Raw genomic sequence first — 14,307 nt, 5'->3', positions numbered from 1 at the left:
GACTGTAGGTGGAGGTATGGGACTGTAGGTGGAGGTATGGGACTGTAGGTGGAGGTATAGAGGTAAGGGACTGTAGGTGGAGGTATAGAGGTATGGGACTGTAGGTGGAGGTATAGAGGTATGGGACTGTAGGTGGAGGTATAGAGGTATGGGACTGTAGGTGGAGGTATAGAGGTATGGGACTGTAGGTGGAGGAATGGGACTGTAGGTGGAGGTATAGAGGTATGGGACTGTAGGTGGAGGTATAGAGGTATGGGACTGTAGGTGGAGGAATGGGACTGTAGGTGGAGGTACAGAGGTATGGGACTGTAGGTGGAGGTATAGAGGTATGGGACTGTAGGTGGAGGTATGGGACTGTAGGTGGAGGTATAGAGGTATGGGACTGTAGGTGGAGGTATAGAGTATGGGACTGTAGGTGGAGGTATAGAGGTATGGGACTGTAGGTGGAGGTATAGAGGTATGGGACTGTAGGTGGAGGTATAGAGGTATGGGACTGTAGGTGGAGGTATAGAGGTATGGGACTGTAGGTGGAGGTATAGAGGTATGGGACTGTAGGTGGAGGTATAGAGGTATGGGACTGTAGGTGGAGGTATAGAGGTATGGGACTGTAGGTGGAGGTATAGAGGTATGGGACTGTAGGTGGAGGTATAGAGGTATGGGACTGTAGGTGGAGGTATAGAGGTATGGGACTGTAGGTGGAGGTATAGAGGTATGGACTGTAGGTGGAGGTATGGGACTGTAGGTGGAGGTATAGAGGTATGGGACTGTAGGTGGAGGTATAGAGGTATGGGACTGTAGGTGGAGGTATAGAGGTATGGGACTGTAGGTGGAGGTATAGAGGTATGGGACTGTAGGTGGAGGTATAGAGGTATGGGACTGTAGGTGGAGGTATAGAGGTATGGGACTGTAGGTGGAGGTATAGAGGTATGGGACTGTAGGTGGAGGTATAGAGGTATGGGACTGTAGGTGGAGGTATAGGACTGTAGGTGGAGGTATAGAGGTAAGGGACTGTAGGTGGAGGTATAGAGGTATGGGACTGTAGGTGGAGGTATAGAGGTAGGGACTGTAGGTGGAGGTATAGAGGTATGGGACTGTAGGTGGAGGTATAGAGGTATGGGACTGTAGGTGGAGGTATAGAGGTATGGGACTGTAGGTGGAGGTATAGAGGTATGGGACTGTAGGTGGAGGTATAGAGGTATGGGACTGTAGGTGGAGGTATAGAGGTATGGGACTGTAGGTGGAGGTATAGAGGTATGGGACTGTAGGTGGAGGTATAGAGGTATGGGACTGTAGGTGGAGGTATAGAGGTATGGGACTGTAGGTGGAGGTATAGAGGTATGGGACTGTAGGTGGAGGTATAGAGGTAAGGGACTGTAGGTGGAGGTATAGAGGTAAGGGACTGTAGGTGGAGGTATAGAGGTATGGGACTGTAGGTGGAGGTATAGAGGTATGGGACTGTAGGTGGAGGAATGGGACTGTAGGTGGAGGTAAAGAGGTATGGGACTGTAGGTGGAGGTATAGAGGTAAGGGACTGTAGGTGGAGGAATGGGACTGTAGGTGGAGGTATAGAGGTATGGGACTGTAGGCGGAGGTATAGAGGTATGGGACTGTAGGTGGAGGTATAGAGGTATGGGACTGTAGGTGGAGGTATAGAGGTATGGGACTGTAGGTGGAGGTATAGAGGTATGGGACTGTAGGTGGAGGTATAGAGGTAAGGGACTGTAGGTGGAGGTATAGAGGTATGGGACTGTAGGTGGAGGTATAGAGGTATGGGACTGTAGGTGGAGGTATAGAGGTATGGGACTGTAGGTGGAGGAATGGGACTGTAGTGGAGGTATAGAGGTATGGGACTGTAGGTGGAGGAATGGGACTGTAGGTGGAGTATAGAGGTATGGGACTGTAGGTGGAGGAATGGGACTGCAGGTGGAGGTATAGAGGTATGGGACTGTAGGTGGAGGTATAGAGGTATGGGACTGTAGGTGGAGGTATAGAGGTATGGGACTGTAGGTGGAGGTATAGAGGTATGGGACTGTAGGTGGAGGTATAGAGGTATGGGACTGTAGGTGGAGGTATAGAGGTATGGGACTGTAGGTGGAGGTATAGAGGTATGGGACTGTAGGTGGAGGTATAGAGGTATGGGACTGTAGGTGGAGGTATAGAGGTATGGGACTGTAGGTGGAGGTATAGAGGTAAGGGACTGTAGGTGGAGGTATAGAGGTATGGGACTGTAGGTGGAGGTATAGAGGTAAGGGACTGTAGGTGGAGGAATGGGACTGTAGGTGGAGGTAAAGAGGTATGGGACTGTAGGTGGAGGTATAGAGGTATGGGACTGTAGGTGGAGGTATAGAGGTATGGGACTGTAGGTGGAGGTATAGAGGTATGGGACTGTAGGTGGAGGTATAGAGGTATGGGACTGTAGGTGGAGGTATAGAGGTATGGGACTGTAGGTGGAGGTATAGAGGTATGGGACTGTAGGTGGAGGTATAGAGGTATGGGACTGTAGGTGGAGGTATAGAGGTATGGGACTGTAGGTGGAGGTATAGAGGTATGGGACTGTAGGTGGAGGTATAGAGGTATGGGACTGTAGGTGGAGGTATAGAGGTATGGGACTGTAGGTGGAGGTAAAGAGGTATGGGACTGTAGGTGGAGGTATAGAGGTAAGGGACTGTAGGTGGAGGTATAGAGGTATGGGACTGTAGGTGGAGGTATAGAGGTAAGGGACTGTAGGTGGAGGTATAGAGGTATGGGACTGTAGGTGGAGGTATAGAGGTATGGGACTGTAGGTGGAGGAATGGGACTGTAGGTGGAGGTAAAGAGGTATGGGACTGTAGGTGGAGGTATAGAGGTAAGGGACTGTAGGTGGAGGAATGGGACTGCAGGTGGAGGTATAGAGGTATGGGACTGTAGGCGGAGGTATAGAGGTATGGGACTGTAGGCGGAGGTATAGAGGTATGGGACTGTAGGTGGAGGTATAGAGGTATGGGACTGTAGGTGGAGGTAAAGAGGTAAGGGACTGTAGGTGGAGGTATAGAGGTATGGGACTGTAGGTGGAGGTATAGAGGTATGGGACTGTAGGTGGAGGTATAGAGGTATGGGACTGTAGGTGGAGGAATGGGACTGTAGGTGGAGGTATAGAGGTATGGGACTGTAGGTGGAGGAATGGGACTGTAGGTGGAGGTATAGAGGTATGGGACTGTAGGCGGAGGTATAGAGGTATGGGACTGTAGGCGGAGGTATAGAGGTATGGGACTGTAGGCGGAGGTATAGAGGTATGGGACTGTAGGCGGAGGTATAGAGGTATGGGACTGTAGGTGGAGGTATAGAGGTATGGGACTGTAGGTGGAGGTATAGAGGTATGGGACTGTAGGTGGAGGTATAGAGGTATGGGACTGTAGGTGGAGGTATAGAGGTATGGGACTGTAGGTGGAGGTATAGAGGTATGGGACTGTAGGTGGAGGTATAGAGGTATGGGACTGTAGGTGGAGGTATAGAGGTATGGGACTGTAGGTGGAGGTATAGAGGTAAGGGACTGTAGGTGGAGGTATAGAGGTATGGGACTGTAGGTGGAGGTATAGAGGTAAGGGACTGTAGGTGGAGGAATGGGACTGTAGGTGGAGGTATAGAGGTATGGGACTGTAGGTGGAGGAATGGGACTGCAGGCGGAGGTATAGAGGTATGGGACTGTAGGCGGAGGTATAGAGGTATGGGACTGTAGGTGGAGGTATAGAGGTATGGGACTGTAGGTGGAGGTATAGAGGTATGGGACTGTAGGTGGAGGTATAGAGGTATGGGACTGTAGGTGGAGGTATAGAGGTATGGGACTGTAGGTGGAGGTATAGAGGTATGGGACTGTAGGTGGAGGTATAGAGGTATGGGACTGTAGGTGGAGGTATAGAGGTAAGGGACTGTAGGTGGAGGTATAGAGGTAGGGACTGTAGGTGGAGGTATAGAGGTAAGGGACTGTAGGTGGAGGTATAGAGGTATGGGACTGTAGGCGGAGGTATAGAGGTATGGGACTGTAGGCGGAGGTATAGAGGTATGGGACTGTAGGCGGAGGTATAGAGGTATGGGACTGTAGGTGGAGGTATAGAGGTATGGGACTGTAGGTGGAGGAATGGGACTGTAGGTGGAGGTATAGAGGTATGGGACTGTAGGTGGAGGTATAGAGGTATGGGACTGTAGGTGGAGGTATAGAGGTATGGGACTGTAGGTGGAGGTATAGAGGTATGGGACTGTAGGTGGAGGTATAGAGGTATGGGACTGTAGGTGGAGGTATAGAGGTGTGGGACTGTAGGTGGAGGTATAGAGGTATGGGACTGTAGGTGGAGGTATAGAGGTATGGGACTGTAGGTGGAGGTATAGAGGTATGGGACTGTAGGTGGAGGTATAGAGGTATGGGACTGTAGGTGGAGGTATAGAGGTATGGGACTGTAGGTGGAGGTATAGAGGTATGGGACTGTAGGTGGAGGTATGGGACTGTAGGTGGAGGTATAGAGGTATGGGACTGTAGGTGGAGGTATAGAGGTATGGGACTGTAGGTGGAGGTATAGAGGTATGGGACTGTAGGTGGAGGTATAGAGGTATGGGACTGTAGGTGGAGGTATAGAGGTATGGGACTGTAGGTGGAGGAATGGGACTGTAGGTGGAGGTATGGGACTGTAGGTGGAGGTATGGGACTGTAGGTGGAGGTATGGGACTGTAGGTGGAGGTATGGGACTGTAGGTGGAGGTGTGGGACTGTAGGTGGAGGTATAGAGGTGTGGGACTGTAGGTGGAGGTATAGAGGTGTGGGACTGTAGGTGGAGGAATGGGACTGAAGGTGGAGGAATGGGACTGTAGGTGGAGGTATAGAGGTATGGGACTGTAGGTGGAGGAATGGGACTGTAGGTGGAGGTATAGAGGTATGGGACTGTAGGTGGAGGTATAGAGGTATGGGACTGTAGGTGGAGGTATAGAGGTATGGGACTGTAGGTGGAGGTAAAGAGGTATGGGACTGTAGGTGGAGGTATAGAGGTATGGGACTGTAGGTGGAGGTATAGAGGTATGGGACTGTAGGTGGAGGTATAGAGGTAAGGGACTGTAGGTGGAGGTATAGAGGTATGGGACTGTAGGTGGAGGTATAGAGGTAAGGGACTGTAGGTGGAGGTATAGAGGTATGGGACTGTAGGTGGAGGTATAGAGGTATGGGACTGTAGGTGGAGGAATGGGACTGTAGGTGGAGGTATAGAGGTATGGGACTGTAGGCGGAGGTATAGAGGTATGGGACTGTAGGCGGAGGTATAGAGGTATGGGACTGTAGGTGGAGGTATAGAGGTATGGGACTGTAGGTGGAGGTATAGAGGTATGGGACTGTAGGTGGAGGTATAGAGGTATGGGACTGTAGGTGGAGGTATAGAGGTATGGGACTGTAGGTGGAGGTATAGAGGTATGGGACTGTAGGTGGAGGTATAGAGGTATGGGACTGTAGGTGGAGGTATAGAGGTATGGGACTGTAGGTGGAGGTATAGAGGTATGGGACTGTAGGTGGAGGTATAGAGGTATGGGACTGTAGGTGGAGGTATAGAGGTATGGGACTGTAGGTGGAGGTATGAGGTTGGGACTGTAGGTGGAGGTATAGAGGTATGGGACTGTAGGTGGAGGTATAGAGGTAAGGGACTGTAGGTGGAGGAATGGGACTGTAGGTGGAGGTATAGAGGTATGGGACTGTAGGCGGAGGTATAGAGGTATGGGACTGTAGGTGGAGGTATAGAGGTATGGGACTGTAGGTGGAGGTATAGAGGTATGGGACTGTAGGTGGAGGTATAGAGGTATGGGACTGTAGGTGGAGGTATAGAGGTATGGGACTGTAGGTGGAGGTATAGAGGTATGGGACTGTAGGTGGAGGTATAGAGGTAAGGGACTGTAGGTGGAGGTATAGAGGTATGGGACTGTAGGTGGAGGTATAGAGGTAAGGGACTGTAGGTGGAGGAATGGGACTGTAGGTGGAGGTAAGAGGTATGGGACTGTAGGTGGAGGTATAGAGGTAAGGGACTGTAGGTGGAGGTATAGAGGTATGGGACTGTAGGTGGAGGTATAGAGGTATGGGACTGTAGGTGGAGGTATAGAGGTATGGGACTGTAGGTGGAGGTATAGAGGTATGGGACTGTAGGTGGAGGAATGGGACTGTAGGTGGAGGTATAGAGGTAAGGGACTGTAGGTGGAGGAATGGGACTGCAGGCGGAGGTATAGAGGTATGGGACTGTAGGCGGAGGTATAGAGGTATGGGACTGTAGGTGGAGGTATAGAGGTATGGGACTGTAGGTGGAGGTATAGAGGTATGGGACTGTAGGTGGAGGTATAGAGGTATGGGACTGTAGGTGGAGGTATAGAGGTATGGGACTGTAGGTGGAGGTATAGAGGTATGGGACTGTAGGTGGAGGTATAGAGGTATGGGACTGTAGGTGGAGGTATAGAGGTATGGGACTGTAGGTGGAGGTATAGAGGTATGGGACTGTAGGTGGAGGTATAGAGGTATGGGACTGTAGGTGGAGGTATAGAGGTAAGGGACTGTAGGTGGAGGAATGGGACTGTAGGCGGAGGTATAGAGGTATGGGACTGTAGGCGGAGGTATAGAGGTATGGGACTGTAGGTGGAGGTATAGAGGTATGGGACTGTAGGTGGAGGTATAGAGGTATGGGACTGTAGGTGGAGGTATAGAGGTATGGGACTGTAGGTGGAGGTATAGAGGTAAGGGACTGTAGGTGGAGGTATAGAGGTATGGGACTGTAGGTGGAGGTATAGAGGTAGGGACTGTAGGTGGAGAATGGGACTGTAGGTGGAGGTATAGAGGTATGGGACTGTAGGTGGAGGTATAGAGGTATGGGACTGTAGGTGGAGGTATAGAGGTATGGGACTGTAGGTGGAGGTATAGAGGTATGGGACTGTAGGTGGAGGTATAGAGGTATGGGACTGTAGGTGGAGGTATAGAGGTAAGGGACTGTAGGTGGAGGAATGGGACTGTAGGTGGAGGTATAGAGGTAAGGGACTGTAGGTGGAGGAATGGGACTGTAGGCGGAGGTATAGAGGTATGGGACTGTAGGCGGAGGTATAGAGGTATGGGACTGTAGGTGGAGGTATAGAGGTATGGGACTGTAGGTGGAGGTATAGAGGTATGGGACTGTAGGTGGAGGTATAGAGGTATGGGACTGTAGGTGGAGGTATAGAGGTATGGGACTGTAGGTGGAGGTATAGAGGTAAGGGACTGTAGGTGGAGGTATAGAGGTATGGGACTGTAGGTGGAGGTATAGAGGTAAGGGACTGTAGGTGGAGGTATAGAGGTAAGGGACTGTAGGTGGAGGTATAGAGGTATGGGACTGTAGGTGGAGGTATAGAGGTAAGGGACTGTAGGTGGAGGAATGGGACTGTAGGCGGAGGTATAGAGGTATGGGACTGTAGGCGGAGGTATAGAGGTATGGGACTGTAGGTGGAGGTATAGAGGTATGGGACTGTAGGTGGAGGTATAGAGGTATGGGACTGTAGGTGGAGGTATAGAGGTATGGGACTGTAGGTGGAGGTATAGAGGTATGGGACTGTAGGTGGAGGTATAGAGGTGTGGGACTGTAGGCGGAGGTATAGAGGTGTGGGACTGTAGGCGGAGGTATAGAGGTGTGGGACTGTAGGCGGAGGTATAGAGGTATGGGACTGTAGGCGGAGGTAAAGAGGTATGGGACTGTAGGTGGAGGTATGGGACTGTAGGTGGAGGTATAGAGGTATGGGACTGTAGGTGGAGGTATAGAGGTATGGGACTGTAGGTGGAGGTATAGAGGTATGGGACTGTAGGTGGAGGTATAGAGGTATGGGACTGTAGGTGGAGGTATAGAGGTATGGGACTGTAGGTGGAGGTATAGAGGTATGGGACTGTAGGTGGAGGTATAGAGGTATGGGACTGTAGGTGGAGGTATAGAGGTATGGGACTGTAGGTGGAGGTATAGAGGTATGGGACTGTAGGTGGAGGTATAGAGGTATGGGACTGTAGGTGGAGGTATAGAGGTATGGGACTGTAGGTGGAGGTATAGAGGTATGGGACTGTAGGTGGAGGTATAGAGGTATGGGACTGTAGGTGGAGGTATAGAGGTATGGGACTGTAGGTGGAGGATATGGGACTGTAGGTGGAGGTATAGAGGTATGGGACTGTAGGTGGAGGTATAGAGGTATGGGACTGTAGGTGGAGGTATAGAGGTATGGGACTGTAGGTGGAGGTAAGGGTGGGACTGTAGGTGGAGGTATAGAGGTATGGGACTGTAGGTGGAGGTATAGAGGTATGGGACTGTAGGTGGAGGTATGGGACTGTAGGTGGAGGTATGGGACTGTAGGTGGAGGTATAGAGGTATGGGACTGTAGGTGGAGGTATAGAGGTATGGGACTGTAGGTGGAGGTATAGAGGTATGGGACTGTAGGTGGAGGTATAGAGGTAAGGGACTGTAGGTGGAGGTATAGAGGTATGGGACTGTAGGTGGAGGTATAGAGGTATGGGACTGTAGGTGGAGGTATAGAGGTATGGGACTGTAGGTGGAGGTATAGAGGTATGGGACTGTAGGTGGAGGAATGGGACTGTAGGTGGAGGTATAGAGGTATGGGACTGTAGGTGGAGGTATAGAGGTAAGGGACTGTAGGTGGAGGAATGGGACTGCAGGTGGAGGTATAGAGGTATGGGACTGTAGGTGGAGGTATAGAGGTATGGGACTGTAGGTGGAGGTATAGAGGTATGGGACTGTAGGTGGAGGTATAGAGGTATGGGACTGTAGGTGGAGGTATAGAGGTATGGGACTGTAGGTGGAGGTATAGAGGTATGGGACTGTAGGTGGAGGTATAGAGGTATGGGACTGTAGGTGGAGGTATAGAGGTATGGGACTGTAGGTGGAGGTATAGAGGTAAGGGACTGTAGGTGGAGGTATAGAGGTATGGGACTGTAGGTGGAGGTATAGAGGTAAGGGACTGTAGGTGGAGGAATGGGACTGCAGGCGGAGGTATAGAGGTATGGGACTGTAGGCGGAGGTATAGAGGTATGGGACTGTAGGTGGAGGTATAGAGGTATGGGACTGTAGGTGGAGGTATAGAGGTATGGGACTGTAGGTGGAGGTATAGAGGTATGGGACTGTAGGTGGAGGTATAGAGGTATGGGACTGTAGGTGGAGGTATAGAGGTAAGGGACTGTAGGTGGAGGTATAGAGGTAAGGGACTGTAGGTGGAGGTATAGAGGTAAAGGACTGTAGGTGGAGGTATAGAGGTAAGGGACTGTAGGTGGAGGTATAGAGGTAAGGGACTGTAGGTGGAGGTATAGAGGTAAGGGACTGTAGGTGGAGGTATAGAGGTAAGGGACTGTAGGTGGAGGTATAGAGGTATGGGACTGTAGGTGGAGGTATAGAGGTAAGCGACTGTAGGTGGAGGAATGGGACTGTAGGCGGAGGTATAGAGGTATGGGACTGTAGGTGGAGGTATAGAGGTATGGGACTGTAGGTGGAGGTATAGAGGTATGGGACTGTAGGTGGAGGTATAGTGGTATGGGACTGTAGGTGGAGGTATAGAGGTATGGGACTGTAGGTGGAGGTATAGAGGTAAGGGACTGTAGGTGGAGGTATAGAGGTGTGGGACTGTAGGCGGAGGTATAGAGGTGTGGGACTATTGGCGGAGGTATAGAGGTGTGGGACTGTAGGCGGAGGTATAGAGGTATGGAACTGTAGGCGGAGGTAAAGAGGTATGGGACTGTAGGTGGAGGTATGGGACTGTAGGTGGAGGTATAGAGGTATGGGACTGTAGGTGGAGGTATAGAGGTATGGGACAGTAGGTGGAGGTATAGAGGTATGGGACTGTAGGTGGAGGTATAGAGATATGGGACTGTAGGTGGAGGTATAGAGATATGGGACTGTAGGTGGAGGTATAGAGGTATGGGACTGTAGGTGGAGGTATAGAGGTATGGGACAGTAGGTGGAGGTATAGAGGTAAGGGACTGTAGGTGGAGGTATAGAGGTGTGGGACTGTAGGTGGAGGTATAGAGGTATGGGACTGTAGGTGGAGGTATGGGACTGTAGGTGGAGGTATAGAGGTATGGGACTGTAGGTGGAGGTATAGAGGTATGGGACTGTAGTTGGAGGTATAGAGGTATGGGACTGTAGGTGGAGGTATAGAGGTATGGGACTGTAGGTGGAGGTATGGGACTGTAGGTGGAGGTATAGAGGTATGAGTCTGTAGGTGGAGGTATAGAGGTAAGGGACTGTAGGTGGAGGTATAGAGGTGTGGGACTGTAGGCGGAGGTATAGAGGTGTGGGACTATTGGCGGAGGTATAGAGGTGTGGGACTGTAGGCGGAGGTATAAAGGTATGGAACTGTAGGCGGAGGTAAAGAGCTATGGGACTGTAGGTGGAGGTATAGAGGTATGGGACTGTAGGTGGAGGTATAGAGGTATGGGACTGTAGGTGGAGGTATAGAGGTGTGGGACTGTAGGCGGAGGTATAGAGGTATGGAACTGTAGGCGGAGGTAAAGAGCTATGGGACTGTAGGTGGAGGTATAGAGGTATGGGACTGTAGGTGGAGGTATAGAGGTATGGGACAGTAGGTGGAGGTATAGAGGTATGGGACTGTAGGTGGAGGTATAGAGATATGGGACTGTAGGTTGAGGTATAGAGATGTGGGACTGTAGGTGGAGGTATAGAGGTGTGGGACTGCAGGTGGAGGTATAGAGGTATGGGACTGCAGGTGGAGGTATAGAGGTATGGGACTGTAGGTGGAGGTATAGAGGTATGGGACTGTAGGTGGAGGTATAGAGGTATGGGACTGTAGGTGGAGGTATAGAGGTATGGGACTGTAGGTGGAGGTATAGAGGTAAGGGCCTGTAGGTGGATGTATAGAGGTGTGGGACTGTAGGTGGAGGTATAGAGGTATGGGACTGTAGGTGGAGGTATAGAGGTATGGGACTGTAGGTGGAGGTATAGAGGTATGGGACTGTAGGTGGAGGTATAGAGGTATGGGACTGTAGGTGGAGGTATAGAGGTATGGGACTGTAGGTGGAGGTATAGAGGTATGGGACTGTAGGTGGAGGTAAAGAGGTATGGGACTGTAGGTGGAGGTAAAGAGGTATGGGACTGTAGGTGGAGGTAAAGAGGTATGGGACTGTAGGTGGAGGTATAGAGGTAAGGGACTGTAGGTGGAGGTATAGAGGTATGGGACTGTAGGTGGAGGTATAGAGGTAAGGGACTGTAGGTGGATGTATAGAGGTAAGGGACTGTAGGTGGATGTATAGAGGTATGGGACTGTAGGTGGAGGTATAGAGGTATGGGACTGTAGGTGGAGGAATGGGACTGTAGGTGGAGGTAAAGAGGTATGGGACTGTAGGTGGAGGTATAGAGGTAAGGGACTGTAGGTGGTGGAATGCGACTGCAGGTGGAAGTATAGAGGTATGGGACTGTAGGCGGAGGTATAGAGGTATGGGACTGTAGGTGGAGGTATAGAGGTATGGGACTGTAGGTGGAGGTATAGAGGTATGGGACTGTAGGTGGAGGTATAGAGGTATGGGACTGTAGGTGGAGGTATAGAGGTATGGGACTGTAGGTGGAGGTATAGAGGTATGGGACTGTAGGTGGAGGTATAGAGGTAAGGGACTGTAGGTGGAGGTATAGAGGTATGGGACTGTAGGTGGAGGTATAGAGGTAAGGGACTGTAGGTGGAGGAATGGGACTGTAGGTGGAGGTAAAGAGGTATGGGACTGTAGGTGGAGGTATAGAGGTAAGGGACTGTAGGTGGAGGTATAGAGGTAAGGGACTGTAGGTGGAGGTATAGAGGTATGGGACTGTAGGTGGAGGTATAGAGGTATGGGACTGTAGGTGGAGGTATAGAGGTAAGGGACTGTAGGTGGAGGAATGGGACTGTAGGTGGAGGTATAGAGGTAAGGGACTGTAGGTGGAGGAATGGGACTGCAGGCGGAGGTATAGAGGTATGGGACTGTAGGCGGAGGTATAGAGGTATGGGACTGTAGGTGGAGGTATAGAGGTATGGGACTGTAGGTGGAGGTATAGAGGTATGGGACTGTAGGTGGAGGTATAGAGGTATGGGACTGTAGGTGGAGGTATAGAGGTATGGGACTGTAGGTGGAGGTATAGAGGTAAGGGACTGTAGGTGGAGGTATAGAGGTAAGGGACTGTAGGTGGAGGTATAGAGGTAAAGGACTGTAGGTGGAGGTATAGAGGTAAGGGACTGTAGGTGGAGGTATAGAGGTAAGGGACTGTAGGTGGAGGTATAGAGGTAAGGGACTGTAGGTGGAGGTATAGAGGTATGGGACTGTAGGTGGAGGTATAGAGGTAAGGGACTGTAGGTGGAGGAATGGGACTGCAGGCGGAGGTATAGAGGTATGGGACTGTAGGTGGAGGTATAGAGGTATGGGACTGTAGGTGGAGGTATAGAGGTATGGGACTGTAGGTGGAGGTATAGAGGTATGGGACTGTAGGTGGAGGTATAGTGGTATGGGACTGTAGGTGGAGGTATAGAGGTATGGGACTGTAGGTGGAGGTATAGAGGTATGGGACTGTAGGTGGAGGTATAGAGGTAAGGGACTGTAGGTGGAGGTATAGAGGTGTGGAACAATTGGCGGAGGTATAGAGGTGTGGGACTGTAGGCGGAGGTATAGAGGTATGGGACTGTAGGCGGAGGTAAAGAGGTATGGGACTGTAGGTGGAGGTATGGGACTGTAGGTGGAGGTATAGAGGTATGGGACTGTAGGTGGAGGTATAGAGGTATGGGACAGTAGGTGGAGGTATAGAGGTATGGGACTGTAGGTGGAGGTATAGAGGTATGGGACTGTAGGTGGAGGTATAGAGGTATGGGACTGTAGGTGGAGGTATAGAGGTATGGGACTGTAGGTGGAGGTATAGAGGTATGGGACTGTAGGTGGAGGTATAGAGGTAAGGGACTGTAGGTGGAGGTATAGAGGTGTGGGACTGTAGGTGGAGGTATAGAGGTATGGGACTGTAGGTGGAGGTATAGAGGTATGGGACTGTAGGTGGAGGTATAGAGGTATGGGACTGTAGGTGGAGGTATAGAGGTATGGGACTGTAGGTGGAGGTAAAGAGGTATGGGACTGTAGGTGGAGGTAAAGAGGTATGGGACTGTAGGTGGAGGTATAGAGGTAAGGGACTGTAGGTGGAGGTATAGAGGTATGGGACTGTAGGTGGAGGTATAGAGGTAAGGGACTGTAGGTGGAGGTATAGAGGTATGGGACTGTAGGTGGAGGTATAGAGGTATGGGACTGTAGGGGGAGGAATGGGACTGTAGGTGGAGGTAAAGAGGTATGGGACTGTAGGTGGAGGTATAGAGGTAAGGGACTGTAGGTGGTGGAATGCGACTGCAGGTGGAAGTATAGAGGTATGGGACTGTAGGCGGAGGTATAGAGGTATGGGACTGTAGGTGGAGGTATAGAGGTATGGGACTGTAGGTGGAGGTATAGAGGTATGGGACTGTAGGTGGAGGTATAGAGGTATGGGACTGTAGGTGGAGGTATAGAGGTATGGGACTGTAGGTGGAGGTATAGAGGTATGGGACTGTAGGTGGAGGTATAGAGGTAAGGAACTGTAGGTGGAGGTATAGAGGTATGGGACTGTAGGTGGAGGTATAGAGGTAAGGGACTGTAGGTGGAGGAATGGGACTGTAGGTGGAGGTAAAGAGGTATGGGACTGTAGGTGGAGGTATAGAGGTAAGGGACTGTAGGTGGAGGTATAGAGGTAAGGGACTGTAGGTGGAGGTATAGAGGTATGGGACTGTAGGTGGAGGTATAGAGGTATGGGACTGTAGGTGGAGGTATAGAGGTAAGGGACTGTAGGTGGAGGAATGGGACTGTAGGTGGAGGTATAGAGGTAAGGGACTGTAGGTGGAGGAATGGGACTGCAGGCGGAGGTATAGAGGTATGGGACTGTAGGCGGAGGTATAGAGGTATGGGACTGTAGGTGGAGGTATAGAGGTATGGGACTGTAGGTGGAGGTATAGAGGTATGGGACTGTAGGTGGAGGTATAGAGGTATGGGACTGTAGGTGGAGGTATAGAGGTATGGGACTGTAGGTGGAGGTATAGAGGTATGGGACTGTAGGTGGAGGTATAGAGGTAAGGGACTGTAGGTGGAGGTATAGAGGTAAGGGACTGTAGGTGGAGGTATAGAGGTAAGGGACTGTAGGTGGAGGTATAGAGGTAAGGGACTGTAGGTGGAGGTATAGAGTTAAGGGTCTGTAGGTGGAGGTATAGAGGTATGGGACTGTAGGTGGAGGTATAGAGGTAAGGGACTGTAGGTGGA

This window comes from Salmo salar, chromosome 21 (assembly GCF_965601325.2).
Source record: "Salmo salar chromosome 21, fSalSal1, whole genome shotgun sequence".
Classification (NCBI taxonomy): domain Eukaryota; kingdom Metazoa; phylum Chordata; class Actinopteri; order Salmoniformes; family Salmonidae; genus Salmo; species Salmo salar.
Note: the sequence above shows the minus strand (reverse complement) of the source record.